This window comes from Nerophis ophidion, linkage group LG07, assembly GCF_033978795.1.
Source record: "Nerophis ophidion isolate RoL-2023_Sa linkage group LG07, RoL_Noph_v1.0, whole genome shotgun sequence".
Taxonomy (NCBI): Eukaryota; Metazoa; Chordata; class Actinopteri; order Syngnathiformes; family Syngnathidae; genus Nerophis; species Nerophis ophidion.
In genome coordinates this window covers 39,994,321-40,008,738 of record NC_084617.1, presented here as the reverse complement: position 1 = coordinate 40,008,738, position 14,418 = coordinate 39,994,321, and positions in this window count along the sequence as shown.

Sequence of the window (14,418 nt, the reverse complement as noted above, 5' to 3'; positions counted from 1 at the left end):
ACACCAGAAAAAAGATGTTGGATTTGTTTGTCGTTATTTTCAATAAAGAAAAAGTCACTAAAAGTCTCTAAACACTACCGCCACAAGTATCTTGTCAATTTTAGGGGAAACCATGACTTTATTAAGTATTTCTTACATATTTCTTATTTTTGCACATTAATTTTAAGAGGTTATTGTTAGGTGTTCAATGTAATTTTAGAATTGCATTCAGATTGTTTTGAGTGTTTCACATTTCCTTTCCTTTCTGCTTTAAAGGTTGGGGGGTTATACTCAGAGGTTACATCCATCCATACATCCATTTCTACCGCTTATTCCCTTTGGGGTCGCGGGGGGCGCTGGTGCCTAGCTCACTCAGAGGTTACATTTAAAATAATAATATTTACGTTTAATATATTTTTCTCTTTGTCCTTAGTTTAGATATCAATAATTATTGATATCTACCTATAAAAAACACGTTTGTACACCAATACAAAGGTCCTGAGTAGTCCTGGATACAATCTCGGGCTCGGGATCTTTCTGTGTGGAGTTTGCATGTTCTCCCGTGACTGCGTAGGTTCCCTCTGGGTACTCCGGCTTCCTCCCACCTCCAAAGACGTGCACCTGGGGATATGTTGATTGGCAACACAAAATTGGCCCATCTGTGTTGGTCCTGTGATGAGATGGCGACTTGTCCAGGGTCTACACCGCCTTACGCCCGAATGCAGCTGAGATAGGGTCCAGCTCCCCTTCGTAACTCCAAAAGGGACAAGCGGTAGAAAATGGATGTATGGATACATCTTTTTCAGCTCTAGGTGAAGGCCACACTTGGCAGACAAGGTCAGGAAGTAGTGTAACTCATCACAAACACTTTCCCACCGATGCAACACAAAGTTTATTTTGTTTGGCTGAGAGCCAAACATTCACTGACTTAATATTGAAATAGAATGCGGGGTCACGGTGCAGGATTAGGGTCAGCCCCGAGGGCCTGTTGGGGGTGAAGGAAGAGGGGGTAGGAGGGTGTTAGGGTTAAGGTTAGCAAAAGGGTTAACTGGTTCTACTACACCTTGGCCGTCCAGCCTGCGGCTCGGGAGCCTCATGCGCCTCTTTGGCTGGTTTCATGTGGTTCTTAACTCTATTAGAAAAAAATAAAATAAAAATAATAATAATAATAATTTTAAAACATTTTTTTTAAAGAATCTACTAGTGCCCACGAGGTGTAGACACGACAAACTCTTTGATGTCGGAGGCCCACGTTGCCGTGTTACTGTACTGTAGTACATCTACTGCCCCTGGCGTTCGCCAGGACGAAAAGCACTACATTTCCCAAAATGCAGCGTGACCGAGACAAACGGCCGCTTCATTGACTTCCGCTCAGCACAAAGAGGGCGTTTTATCAAAATATAGCTTGTAAAACACCGTGGCGTTCAACACGCAGCCTCCTCTATCGTCCGTGATCGTGATCATCACGAAAAAAAAAAGGAAATACTTGGTTTACAATATCCGGATTACTTTTTTCACCCGGTTCCAGCCGGTTTGAGTTGAACATAAGAAGAAAAAGAAGCCGAAGCCGGTTTGAGTGACATCAAACGTGCATGTGCGTGAGATCACAATAGTAAACAATTTGTGACAAGTTCGCTCTCAAAATGGCAGGGAAAAAAAGCTCAGCAAAACGAAAATATGCAGAACACAGGACATTTCAACAGTGTGGGAGAGTTTATATTTTTTTGTTGAATGTAATGGCAAGCCATTCTGCCTTATATATCAGGCGTTATTAGTCCATTTCAAAGCTTCAAATCTTCAGCGTCACTTTAGCTCACTCCTTGCTAACATAGACCAGGAATTTCCAAAAGCGACAGAACTTCGTGAGCACAAGTTGGCCACTTGGAAAAGTCAGGCAGAAAAGCAGAAACAGTTTTTCCAAAAATGTACAAAGCACTCAGAGACCTTTGTATCTATTAACTGGCTTGGAACATTGCACAGGGTAAAAAGCCATACAATGAAGGGGACTTTGTTAAAAAATGCCTCAGTGACACTGTTGAAATCTTGTCTCCTGAAGATGACAAACTAAAAAGAAGGGTATCAGAAGTCCAATTGTCCCGCCACACTGTTGAACGCTGAATACTGGACTCCGTGCGTCGGTTGGTGTCAGCGGGGGTGTATAATGTAGCCTGGAAGAGTTGGGGATGCATGGGATTCCGGGTATTTGTTCTGTTGTGTTTATGTTGTGTTACACAACAACAACAACAACAACAATAGAACAGCATCAGATATGATAGTAAAATATGATAGTAAAACTGATAGCAAAGAAGCAGTTAGTGAAATAAATAATAATACAAAAATGACAATGAACATTATTACACTACTAATGGAGCAATACAAATACTAATAAAAATAGGACTATCGATAATAAATAATAACAATAATTTACCTCTATAATCAATAATACAGTTGTTCAAATGCAACCAAACGTATATGTAATGATAACTTGAAATACAAAAGAAAGCAAATAAATCTCCATTCAAGAAAGAGTAGCGACCTATATTAAACTTGTAGATTGTTATAGTAACAAGAGGTTAAGCTTTGTCAGTGTGCCATGTGTTGGTAAGAACAATGATATGTTTGATGAAACATGATTATATGCATGAGTGTATTTATGTATATGTACTTTTAACGGGATATGTATAGTATGTGTATATGTATGTTTGTACAGTGAATGTATATGTACATGTATGTGTATATGTATGTTTGTACCGTGAATGTGCGTGTGGATGTATGAACTTTGCGTGTGTAGGTATGTACTGTATTTGTGTATTCATGTGGGAGCATAAGTACCTATGTATGTATGTATGTAGGAATAACTGTGTGTATGTAAGTATATACGTGTATTTGTATGTACAATATATTTGACTCCCAGTGTGTGCGGGAGCCAGAGTACAGCACCCGCACCCAGGGAGCCCAACCCACAAACAGCAGGTGTGGCGCCCAGGCAACAAAGGACCACCGGCCCCACGCAGCCAGGCCGGCCAGCTAGAGGAACCCCAGAGCCCGGCCCACCATGCCGCTCGGAAGAGCCAGCAGCAGGCCGTAGACAGACGCGCCCAACAGAGGACAAGGCACGAGAGAAGCAAGGGACAGCCAGCCCCCAAGCCAGCAAGAGACCACACGGGCAGAAAGGTGGGACGCCCCACCCAAGGGTCCCACAGACTCCCCCCAAATGGACGGGAAGACTGCCCCACCAGCAAACGGGCCCCCACGAGCCCAACCCCAGGCCACTGCTCCCAAGTCGGCGGCCGCAGGACCGCCCAGCATGGGGCTACGGGAAACACCAACCCCACCCGCAGGGACCCCAACGATGGAGTTGGAACAACCAGCAACCGCCCTGTCGAATCCTCCGGGGAAAATAAAAACTTTTAAATAATAATAATAAAATATAAACAAATTAATAAATAATAATAATAGTGATAAAAAATATCCAATTCATTTTTTTTATTATGAAATTAAATTACATTTAAAAAATACAAATAATAATAAAAACAATAAAATAAAAAAGATGTGTTAAATTATGGAACAAATTTGACAGTGGAATAAAACAATGTATATCTCTTTCTGTATTCAACATTTTTTTTTAAATCATGATGATGAAAAGGTATGACGTAGTAGAATTATTTATTCACTGGCGGTTTAAATCTTGTAATATGAAAATATGGCTTTGTAGTCGCCAACATTAAAAGTCAATTGTTGTATTTGTGAAAATAGGGGGCAAATCTTACACGTTTTTAACTTCTTTCTGCTCCTTTTCATTCACATTTTACTTTGATGTTATATTGATTGGTTTATTTGTATTTAATTATGTTGTTTGATTTTTTATGAACAAAATAAATGAAAGCAGATTCCGAGGTCGCAAACGCGAACATGTCCATCACTGGAGCCGTAGTTGCTGGGGTATTCAAAAAACTGCCCAGTGGCAAGGCCCCAGGAGAGGACGAGATTTGCCCCGAATACCCTCAAAGCTCTGGATGTTGTGGGACTGTTGTGGCTGACACGTTTCTTTAACATAGCGTGAAGTCTGGGGCGGTACGTCTGGAGTGGCAGACCGGGTGTGTTCCAATTTTTAGAGGGATCACACTTCTCAGCCTCTCGGGGAAAGTCTATTCCAGAGTGCTGGAGAGGAGAGTCCGGCCGTTAGTAGAGCCTCGGAGGAACAATGCGGTTTTCGTCGTGATCGTAATTTATACCCTCGCTAAGGTACTGGAGTGGGCATGGGAGTTTGCTCAACCAGTAAACATGTGTTTTTTGGATTTGGAAAAGGCCTTCGATCGTGTCCCCGTCGGTGTCCTGTGGAGGGGGCTCCAGGGGTCGAGGGTCCGTTCCTGCGCGGCATACTACAAGCGGAGCAGGAGTCTGGTTAGCATTGTCAAACATGTGGACATTCGACTGCCCTTTGTCACCGGTCCTGTTCATTATCTTTATGGACAAAATTTCTGGGCGCAGTCAGGGTGTGAAGGGTTTCCAGATTGGTGGCCAGAGGATCGCATCCCTGCTTTTTGCAGATGATGTGGTCCTGTTGGCTTCATCGGGTTGGGACCTTCAGCGTTCATTGGGGCAGTTTGCTGCCGAGTGTGAAGCTGCTGGGATTTACAGGTCGGTTTACGTTCCTACCCTCACCTATGGTCATGAACATTGGGTAATGACAGAAAGGATAAGGTCCTGAATACAAGCGGCAGAAATTAGTTTCCTACACAGGATGTCTGGCATCACTCTCAGAGATAGGGTGAGGAGCTTGGTCATCAGGGAGAGACCCAGAGTAGAGCCGTTGCTCCTTCACGTTTAGAGGTGCCAACTGAGATGGCTTGGGCATCTACTACGGATGCCTCCTGGACGCCCTGTTGAGGTGTTCCAGGCATGTCCAGCCGGGAGGAGATGTCGGGGAACGTTGGAGGGACTATGTCTCACAGCTGGACTGGGAACGCCTTGGTGTCCTATCGCTCTTGTAGAACTAGAGGAGGTGGCCGGGGACAGGGAGGTCTGGTAATCTCTGCTGGACTGCTGCCGCCACGACTTGGATAAGATAAGATAAAAATGGATGGGTGGATGGATGAATGGAAATAAATAAAAAACTGAACTGAACTGAACAGTACCAAAATACAAAAATAAGAATGGTTGAAATTGTGAGCAGGATGTTAACTCAAAATCTTGTAACACCAAATATCCTTTTAAATTAACAGGCTCATTTGCTTTGCAAGCAAAACTAATTTTAAGAAATTTGAATAAAGAGGTCTTATTATTATTTTTACACACTCTATATCAGGGCCCTCTAAAACCAGAGGGCCAGTGCCCATTGTTAATATCTGTGGTCTGTATAGTCCAGAGCAATACTCAACTGTAATACACTTTTGCACTACTTGTGGAAGTTATGACAATTAAAAACAAAACAAAACAAAAAAAAAACTGAAGAAGTCTAGACCTAAAGGCATTTTTAGCGCAAAAATTAGAACTAAAGTGGTGAAGCTATATTTTTATTTGCACTTTAATTTTGTTGACAGTTTATTTCAGAAACATATTTTTTATTATTTGTTATTAATTTAATTCTACTTTATTTATCCTAGCAATCTATTATGTTTATTTATCATTTTTTATTAGTATTTGTTTTGTAATAAGCCTGACCTAAGCCTTAATAATAATATTTGTGATTGCTTTCATATAATTTGAAAAGGTTTATCCTGTTAAGCTGTCAGTAGGTTAGATACAAAGATTGAATACAATTAAATTCAAGAATAAGATCAGTAATTCAAGGGGCATTATTTGATTGGACCCCAGGCCCCTGTGTAGTAGAAAAGTCAAAAAGGTTAAGAACCTCTGCTCTCCGCAACATGTAAAAGTGGACCAAATTTTACATAGATTAGGTTTTACAGACCGTTTTCAAGCCTTTTTGAGGTGTTTTTTTTATATCAAGATGTTTTATTTATACGCAAATGACCTCCTTCATGCCTCGTCCCCTCCAACTGTGTCACCGCCCCGTCAGTCGTGTTTGTAGTTTTAGCAGTGTGAGTCTTTGTGTCCATTGTTTGTTGAGCTGTTCAAAATAAGCATAATGTTCAATAAACAAACATTATCATAAAGCAAACAAATTGTCCACTCTGTGTTTATGGCATTAAAACCCCAAAAAGATGGTGTTGCGTTGGACCAGTTCTTCCGCCGGTCCCCCCCAGGTTCTTTTGATGACACATAAGCTGGTTTTAAATCAATCAGAGGCAGAGGTTGCTCATTTTGATATTTTAATCCAAAGCCTTGGGAGATCAATCTAGATACAACAGTTCAATCGCATTGCCCAAATTTATCTAATTCTACTACCGAAGTTTCGCCTCTTTTCTCACTCTCACCGGCCCCCCTTCTTCTCCTCCCCCCCTCCTCCTTGCCTCGGCCAGTTGAGATAAGGAGGGTGTTATTGTTGCTAGTTACATTTCAAGCTCCAGGGCCTACTCATGGCCCAACACTTAGCTGTCTTAAAACCTGACTAGGACAATAAAAATATATCTATCTCCCTCAATGGGTGAACATAAAGAGATATATACAGATCATACAAGATTATTTATTTTTTACCACATCCCAAAAAAAAAGAAACCTAGGCATTGAGCAGTTTCGAACATTATCTTTACGTTAATATCAATATAGCACACACCTAAAGATTCTGTCCCAACACAGATTTTGTTTTCATTTTGAAATTTTAAATTTGTGTTCCTTTTTTTCGTTATTTTGTAGAAGTGACTTTTTCTGAAACAAATGTGAGGAGTCAAAAGGAAAATAATTTTGTTTTCTTTTGTTTTTAATGTATTACATTGTTTTAGATTGTTAAATTTAGTTAGGAAAACTTTTTTATGGGCCATAATCAACTAACAAGAGGTAAATTCACAAAATTATTCAATCAAGTCCAAAAAATTTGACTATTTCATTATTATAATACAGTATCAGCGTATAACCAGTTGATGGTGGGGTAGAGCAGACTCAACCACGGATGTCCAAGCACAAGTGGTGTGTGGGGAGAAGAGATTATCTTAAACTGAATCTCTTCAAGGTAGTTTCCAGAGAGGCAAAGTGTTAGTGGTACAGTGCAGTGAGTAACATTAGCCAAAAGTTTCCCATTTAAAGAATTAGCTTTAATGGGAGCTTTAAGTGCTTGTAAGGGGATGTTAGAATGGTTAGCTAATTCAAAATCTAAAAAGTTATCTTCAGCACCAGAATCAATTAACGCAGACAAAGGCAGGGACAATTGACCCAATCTAAGTATTAAAGAACCATATGGATGTTATGATGTTGTTGTTGAGCTGGGACTCTTCACCCGTGAGCGTAAGGGAATAAGGACACCGTTTTTACGTTTCAACTTCTTTATGTAACTTTTTAGCAGCAGCAGCTAAGTACACTCTCAAATACACACACAGTTCTACACACCGACCCAAGGACCCCGAGAAGTAAACATAGCTGCCCGGTAAACTCCCTGAAATAAAACAGACTCAACTTAAAAGTGCATGACTATATTAATAGCTTGTTACGTCAACAATAATAGTCAATTATATTCAACAATTAACATATTAAATAAGGACTTTATCTTCTATCTTCATCACTGACAAAGGGAATTTATAACAGCCGCCCCCTAAATAGCATGGCTATTTTGAAACAAACATACATTCCCACAACAGTCCTTTAACCAGGATTATCTTCAAGAAGAGCTGACAGCTGTACCAGCCGAGCAACTGGTCTTAGGTAAGTCTTCTCGCCAACTTTGATTTCAGCATCCATCATCACCCGCATTTAGCTTCACCACCCTCCCCATTGGCCAGTGAGCGCGTGAAAGCTGAGGATCAACAATCATCACAACTGTGTCCAGGGGGAGATGATCTGTGTGTTGGCACCACCTCTGGCGGGTTTGAAGAGAGGGCAACTAGCTCCTGATAAACTGTGTCCAGAAGTGGTCGGCCATCATCTGGCAATGATGCCAGCACCTCCTGGTGAGGGTGTCAGGAGCATAGGCAACTTGTGGGAGAGAGGCATTCTGCCGCCCCATCAACATGTTGGGCGTCACTGGGTCTGGATCGGCCACATCAGAGGATACATATCCTAAAGGCTTGGCATTGAGGACGCCTCCCACCTCGATGAGGAGTGTGAGCAGGACCTCTTCTTGCAGCACTTGTGCACCTATGACCACTTGTAGGGATTTCTTGACTGATTGAATCTCGCAATCCCAGACACCACCAAAGTGGGGAGATGCGGGTGGGTTAAGACGGAACTTAATCTGTTTTTCTGCAAGCCGTTCCTGCAACTGTGATTCCATTGCTGCAAAGGCCTCATTCAGCTCCTTATTTGCCCCTCTGAAGTTAGTCCCCTGGTCAGAGAGGACCTCAAAGGGAGTGCCTCTCCGTGCGATGAACCGTCTCAGTGCGAGGAAGAAAGCATCTGTGTCGAGTCTAGTGAGCAGATCCAGATGTATACATCTCATCGTGAGACATTTGAAAATGATCCCCCAGCGCTTTTCACTTCGCCTCCCAGCCTTGACCATGTACGGACCAAAGCAGTCCACGCCTGTTGATAAGAAAGGTGGCTTGAGCAGCCGCAGACGGGCTGAGGGCAGGTCTGCCATCCTTGGCACCACTGGCTTCCCTCTCCACTTCATGCAATCAGCACAAGCTCTCTGGTACTTCTTGATAGCCTGCCTTCCTCGCAGAACCCAGTAGTAGCGCCTCATCTCTGCAAACACTCTATCAGGTCCAGGCTGGTGTAGTTGAGCATCCATCTCTTTAATGAGGAGTGTGGTGACTGCATGACGGGGATCCAACAATATTGGATGAAAGTCAGTGGGGCTAGAGCTGTCTAAACGGCGCAGGTGTCCTCCAACCCGTATAAGACCCAATGTAGGGTCTAATTCTGGGGCTAGCGTACTCAGCCTGCTGCTGGGTGGCACAGGCTTGCCGGCTCTGAGGCATCGGATTTCTTCAGAGAAGCAGTCTGCTTGACTGGTTTTGAGCAGGTGGACCTCAGCATCTCTTAGATCGCACAGAGGGGAAGCAGGCTCGGCTGCCGCCCCATGAAGAGACTGTTGCGTAGCCTTGACCAACTCTCTCCAGCTACTGAACCGGGTGAGATCTGGTATCTTGGGTGGTGAGCTGGTCTGTGTGAGAGCACAAAAAACACTTTATTTTACTCACCACTGTCCTGTGGCTCCGTGATGCTAGGACATGATGGCCATTCATCCTGTGGACGGCGAAGGAATGCTGGTCCCTGGATCCAACGATTCGGCGCAGCCAGCTCAGCTAACGTCTTGCCACGGGTGAGACCGTCTGCCGGATTGTTAGCTGTGTCCACATACCTCCAGTTGTGTGAGGCAGTAAGCTCCTGGATCTCAGAAACCCGAGTTCCCACGAAAACCTTGAACCTGCATGACTGAGATGTCAGCAGGTGAAAACTGTCGTGGAGTCAGTCCATAAGAAGGTCTGGGCAATACAAAAGGTGAGCTCTTTGTGGATGAGGGAGGACAGCTGGGCTCCTGTCAGCGCTGCACAGAGCTCCAACCGTGGCATTGACTGCTAATGTTTTGGGGCCACCCTAGACCTTGCCATCACATATGAGACATAGACAGTGTCATTAGTATTTATGGTGAGATATGCCACTGACCCGTAGGCTTGCTCAGAGGAGTCACAGAAGACGTGGAGAGAGTACTCTGTGGTGTCAGTAGCAAGCTCCAATGGTGCATAGGTTCGAGGGATGGAGATGTTGGCCAGCTCGGGGAGTTCTCTCTCCCAGCTGGACCAAGCCTGGAGGATGTCAGGAGGGAGGTTCGGGTCATCCCAGCTCCGCTTCTTTGCCCACAGTCTCTGGACAAGAATCTTGGCCCGTGTAGTGTGATCCCGATCAGATCATACTGGCGGGCAAGTACCTTATAGATGTACCGCATAGTAGGGGTCTCGCTCTCTGGAGGCTTTGGTTTGAAGCCGAGCCGATCAGATGGACAATACCACCGCAAACCAAGGGCCGGTTCCTGTAGATAGTTGCTCTTCTCGGCCGGCCACAGCTCAGTGCTTTCAGATTGGGCACTGGAAGGCAAGTGGGAGACAACACAAGAGAAGTTACTTGCCCACTGTCGAATCTCAAATCCTCCTGAGGCCAGACATCGTCGCATCTTGTCCACCAGGAGCTTGGCTGATTCCGTTGTCGACAGGCTCTGCAGACAGTTGTCCTCGTAGAAAGACTGTTCGATGGATTGCAGGGCGTCTTCATTTCCTGCAGCACATTCCTTGACATGTTTTTGCAGAGCAAATGTTACACAACACGGGCTGCTCCTGGTACCAAATGGCAACACCTGCCATTTGTATATGTCAGGCTGTTTCTCCCTTTGCAGGTTTCTCCAAACAAACCACAACAACGGCTGGTCCTCTGGTAGCAACCAAACTTGTGGAACATGGCTCGGATATCTCCACTGATGGCGACAGCGTGCTGGCGTAACCGCAGGACGACCCCAATGAGAGATGGGCCAAGGGTTGGACCTGGGAGAAGCTGCTCATTAAGGGAGAGACCACCATGATTAAAGGAGCAGTCAAAGACAAGGCGATGTTTGCCATTATGATGGACGAGGTGATGAGGTATGAACCATGACTCACTGGAGCTGTTTTCCTCTCCCCCCTGGAGCTTTGTGACACACCCACCATCTATAAGCTTCTGGATCTCTGCTTCATATATTTTAGCTTTGACAGGGTCTTTATGCAGTCGTCTCTCTGTACTGCGTAACTTTGGCATCACGGCCTCAACATCTGCTTTCAGTGGTGGTGCACCTTTTACCCGGAGCAGAGGTGTAGTGTAGCGAAGTGTGTCACCAACTTTCACTCTCTTAGTGCATGCTTCCAAGACGCTCACCGCTTCCTGGTCCAGGCGAGACCGCACCGCTAGCCGCTCACTACGGAATGGGAGCACATCAAGCTTCCAGAGGCGTTCGACTTGTTGGTAGATGTCATCTGGTGTAGGCTTGAAGGCGGTGTAGTAACATGATGCAGCGGGGAACTGTGAACCATCTGGGCCCTGGAGCGTCCAGCCGAGTGCTGTATGGATAGCTACGGATCCTCCCTTTTGGCCAAATCTTACAGGTTCTGTAGCAGTGATCAGGTGAGAGTAATCTGCACCAAGGAGCAGCAGTGGTTGCACCTTGTTGAAGCTCTGCAGTTGTAATCCTCTCAGGTGGCGGTAGCGTCGCTGGAGCGCTGCTATTGGATAGGATTGCTCTGTCAGGGTAAGTCGACCTGCTGTGTAGGCCCTCTCAACCAAATGCTGCTCTGATGGTGATGCTGGAGAAGCTAAATGAAAGTCAACTGATGCTCCAGTGAGGTGAACCACATCCTGACGAACAGTCCGCAGGGTGAGGGACTCTGCTCTGCCTCTGAGCTTCAGGTCTCGAACTGCAGCTGGAAGTATTATGGTGCGTTCAGCTCCATCATCGAGGATTGCATAGGTCTGCAATGATCTGGTCCCATGGCTGATGATAATTGGCACAACTTTGAGGTATACTTTCCCTCCTTGCATCGAGTTAGCTGCTGAGGTGCATTCTTTGGGTGTGATGAGGTAGATGTGGGAGCCCGGCCTGGTGATGTCATGCAGCACTCTCAGTTGGATCTCCTGACACTCACTACAGGGTTTCTTTAACGTGCAGCTCCCTCCATCGTGGTTAGTACAGCCACAGTTATGACAGCGCTTTCCGTCTGCTATCCACTTCTCAATTTCCTGTGATGAGCGTTGAATAATGTCTGGACACTGCGACAAGTAGTGCTCGGTTCTCTTGCAGAAGAGACACATCATTTTATACCTTTGTTGCTTGGCTGCTGGCCGAGGCGTTTCAGCTGATTTGGGCTGGTCTGCGCCGTGATACACAGAAACAGGCTGAGTCCGAGGCCGGGAAGTAGGAACAGGTCCGTCTCTCTTGAGAGGCTGTGCTCCTTCAGCTCGATGGCGCTGTGCCATTTTCGCGGACAGTCTTTGAGCTTCTGCCTTCACTTTGAGCCACTCTGCTAGGTCTCTGAGGTTATATGGGTGTAGGCTGCTGGTGCTGAGGCGCCCTTGAATCTGCAGATGCTCCACGAAGTTGTCTCTCATGTGTCTAGGGAGTTTGCTAAGTAGCTGGTCAACATGGCCAGTAGACATCACTTCCATCCCATTAGGCCCTTCCAATGAGGTTAGCATTCCCACCAGCAAGTCAACGTTGAGGGCGAAGTTCTGGAAAGCTTTGGGGTCTCCTGATTTGAGATCAGGGGAGTTCAGGATGGCTGCAATTTCACTTTGTGCCAACTGATGTGGCTGCCCATATTGTCTCTGCAAAGCCTGCATGGCGGCGGTGTAGGGCTGTACATAATGGCTGCATGACTGAGCTATTAGCTTGGCTTCATCCAGGATCAAGTGTTCCATAAGCACACAGTATTTGTAATGTTCAGAAAGTTCTGTGTGTGGATATGAGCAGGTGATCTAACGCCATTTTTAAGTCAGCAAACTCTCGCTGTCATGCACTAACTTAGGCAGTTCAGGTACTGGAACAGGCTGTCTGGGGGGCTGGGCAGTGTAAGGTACCTGCAGTGTTGTATACTGAGACTGGGGGATATACTGAACCTGTTGAGCTGATGAGGGCTGTTGCAGGGGGAAACCAGCAGGGGGAGACACTAATTGATATGCTGGCTGAGTTGACGGCAAAGACACAGGCTGGTAGAGTTACAGACGTTTGTTCTGTTGTGGAAATTGTGACTGGTTTAATGGTGTAGCGATCGATGGTTGATGGAGGCCAATAAACAGTCCCCAGGGGAGTGGCAGCACTGTAGGGTGATGTATTGATAACTTGCTGAGTGCCAGCCGCAATAGGTAGCTGTGGTGCAGAATATGGCGCTGTTGCTATTTGGGGGGGTTGATAGGCTGGTTGTGTAAACATTAGTGGAGCGTGTTGCTGCATGGGCTGTGCAGACGGGAGTGGGGTGTATTGCTGATTTATTGGTGTTGTCTGCATGGGCAGGTATTGTAGTTGTGCAGCTTGTGGCACTCTGTCCTGTACATTGTTAACCATCACTGTCGTAGGCTGGTTAGACGGGTATCCTGATGTAGCTGATGTCTGTGGGCTGGCATAACTCACTGTTTGTGACGCCTGAGGTGTAGGCTGCAGCATAGAAACATTCAGCGTACCGAGGGGAGGCGGGGCCCATGCAGATGTCACAGTTGAAGGCAGAGACTGCGTCAGTGTGTAGTTCTCCTGTCTACTACCTGATGTAGGAGTCATTGCTGCTTGAAGCTTTAGTGCTGTAGTGGTAGTATGTTGTATTGCAGACAGTTGTGGCTCATGCTGAAGCAGCCTAGATGGTCCAAGATGGAGGCTGGATTGCTGTGACATAGGGGTGCTGTGAACTACTGAACCGCTTAACCAGGGTGATTGATATGGTGGGACGCTCATATTGAGATTAGCTGGTGGCTGTAGGACAGGAGAGCCCTGCCCGCTGTGATAGCTCCGCCCCACGGGCACCGCCGATGGTTGGCGCATGTGGCATGTTAGCTGGCTGGGCAAGTCTCTAGCATGCATCGCCATGTTCCACTCACTCACCTTGTCGGCCTCTCCCGGCGATAATGGATGATCGGGGATAACGTGCACTCCGTGCGGCTGGTCCTCTATACACACAGACTAGGTCTGTAGGCTGAGTAACTGCAGCCGCTGGGCGCCGACGCTCTCTCTTTGGTCCACTGCGCGGGCACCGTGAGGAATGAGGGACTGTGGAAGGCTAACCTGGTAGCTTTTTAGACGAGTTGGAAGCTGTCGTTGTCTTGCTCTGATTGCGCCGCCGTCTGCCACTGTTGTTAGCGCGGTGTCCATTTCTTCGTCGCGAGTGAGGAAATCCGGCTCGAAGGACCAATATTAAAGAACCATATGGATGTTATGATGTTGTTGTTGTTGTGCTGGGACTTTTCACCCGTGAGCGTACTCCGGTAAGGGAATAAGGACACCGTTTTTACGTTTTAACTTCTTTATGTAACTTTTTAGCAGCAGCAGCTAAGTACACTCTCAAATACACACACAGTTCTACACACCGACCCAAGGACCCCGAGAAGTAAACATAGCTGCCCGGTAAACTGCCTGACTTAAAACAGACTCAACTTAAAGGTGCATGACTTTATTAATAGCTTGTTACGTCAACAATAATAGTCAATTATATTCAACAATTAACATATTAAATAAGGACTATTTCTTCTATCTTCATCACTGACAAAGGGAATTTATAACACTAAGGGTAGCTGGAAGTAACAATCTGGGACTTGATGCGGTTTCAGAGCGACTCACCAATGCTCCCAGGACTCTTGGCGAGTCCGATCTTATTGGTCTGACTGGACAAGTGGAAATCAAATGGCCCGATCCCCTGTTATATAGGCCCTGACCTAGCC